We start from the raw sequence: 2,325 nt of genomic DNA, 5'->3' as shown, positions 1-2,325 counted from the left end.
GCACTGTGTGAGTGGGACTACATCTCTCCATACTGGATTCACTGTGGCATACTGACTGTAGAGGGATCACTGCCTTCAGTATCTTCTACGGCTGGGCTATTCAATAACAGGGGCCACTCTCACTCTTGCCTTCTAACCAGGGACTGATTTAGACCGGGTGAGTTAACTCTCTGGCCAATCAGAGACGTTAATCAATTAACTACACTAAAACCTAAATATGCACCAGTGTGGATCCTGAGGACCCCAGATGGCAGAACACTGTAGTACCGATGCCAGAGAGAGAGGCTGTCTCGTCACTACAGCAATTTGTCCTCTATGGTACTTTCATCTTCTAGTAATGCAGACAGACATACAGCAGAACCACAGGAGGTTGGTGGCACCTTAATTGGGGAGGTCGGGCTTTTGGTAATGGCTGGAGCGGCATCAGTGGAATGGTATCAAATACATCAAACACATAGTTTCCATGTGGTTGATGACATTCCATTTGCTCCGTAATGTATAATGTGACATGTATCTTACTTCTTCTGTCTGTGCAGAGGGATGGAGGGTGGGGGTGGGCAGAGAGCCAGAGGGATGGGGGGGTGGGGGGTAGGCAGAGAGGCAGAGGGATGGAGGGTGGGGGGGTAGGCAGAGGGATGGAGGGTGGGGGGTAGGCAGAGAGGCAGAGGGATGGAGGGTGGGGGTGGGCAGAGAGGCAGAGGGATGGAGGGTGGGGGGTAGGCAGAGAGGCAGAGGGATGGAGGGTGGGGGGTAGGCAGAGAGGCAGAGGGATGGAGGGTTGGGGGTAGGCAGAGAGACGCAGAGCGACAGAGGGATGGAGGGTGGGGGAAGGCAGAGAGACAGAGGGATGGAGGGTGGGGGTAGGCAGAGAGACAGAGGGATGGAGGGTGTGGGGTAGCCAGAGAGACAGAGGGATGGAGGGTGGGGGGTAGGCAGAGAGACAGAGGGATGGAGGGTGGGGGGTAGGCAGAGAGACAGAGGGATGGAGGGTGTGGGGTAGCCAGAGAGACAGAGGGATGGAGGGTGGGGGGTAGGCAGAGAGACAGAGAGACAGAGGGATGGAGGGTGGGGGTAGGCAGAGAGACAGAGGGGTGGAGGGTGGGGGTAGCCAGAGAGACAGAGGGATGATGGGTGGGGGGTAGGCAGAGAGACAGAGGGATGGAGGGTGGGGGTAGGCAGAGAGACAGAGGGATGGAGGGTGGGGGTAGGCAGAGAGACAGAGGGATGGAGGGTGGGGGTAGGCAGAGAGACAGAGGGATGGAGGGTGGGGGTAGGCAGAGAGACAGAGGGATAGAGGGTGGGGGTAGGCAGAGAGACAGAGGGATGGAGGGTTGGGGGTAGGCAGAGAGACAGAGAGACAGAGGGATGGAGGGTGGGGGGTAGGCAGAGAGACAGAGGGATGGAGTGTGGGGGGTAGGCAGAGAGACAGAGGGATGGAGGGTGGGGGTAGGCAGAGAGACAGAGGGATGGAGGGCGGGGGTAGGCAGAGAGACAGAGGGATGGAGGGCGGGGGTAGCCAGAGAGACAGAGGGATGGAGGGTTGGGGTAGGCAGAGAGACAGAGGGATGGAGGGTGGGGGAAGGCAGAGAGACAGAGGGATGGAGGGCGGGGGTAGCCAGAGAGACAGAGGGATGGAGGGTTGGGGTAGGCAGAGAGACAGAGGGATGGAGGGTGGGGGTAGGCAGAGCGACAGAGGGATGGAGGGTGTGGGTAGGTAGAGAGACAGAGGGATGGAGGGTGGGGAAGGCAGAGAGACAGAGGGATGGAGGGTGGGGGTAGGCAGAGAGACAGAGAGACAGAGGGATGGAGGGTGGGGGTAGGTAGAGAGACAGAGGGATGGAGGGTGGGGGTAGGCAGAGAGACAGAGGGATGGAGGGTGGGGGTAGGCAGAGAGACAGAGGGATGGAGGGTGGGGGTAGGCAGAGAGACAGAGGGATAGAGGGTGGGGGTAGGCAGAGAGACAGAGGGATGGAGGGTTGGGGGTAGGCAGAGAGACAGAGAGACAGAGGGATGGAGGGTGGGGGGTAGGCAGAGAGACAGATGGATGGAGGGTGGGGGGTAGGCAGAGAGACAGAGGGATGGAGGGTGGGGGTAGGCAGAGAGACAGAGGGATGGAGGGCGGGGGTAGGCAGAGAGACAGAGGGATGGAGGGCGGGGGTAGCCAGAGAGACAGAGGGATGGAGGGTTGGGGTAGGCAGAGAGACAGAGGGATGGAGGGTGGGGGAAGGCAGAGAGACAGAGGGATGGAGGGCGGGGGTAGCCAGAGAGACAGAGGGATGGAGGGTTGGGGTAGGCAGAGAGACAGAGGGATGGAGGGTGGGGGGT

This window comes from Salmo salar, chromosome ssa09 (assembly GCF_905237065.1).
Source record: "Salmo salar chromosome ssa09, Ssal_v3.1, whole genome shotgun sequence".
In the NCBI taxonomy this organism is placed as follows: Eukaryota; Metazoa; Chordata; class Actinopteri; order Salmoniformes; family Salmonidae; genus Salmo; species Salmo salar.
This window is presented reverse-complemented; position numbering follows the sequence as displayed.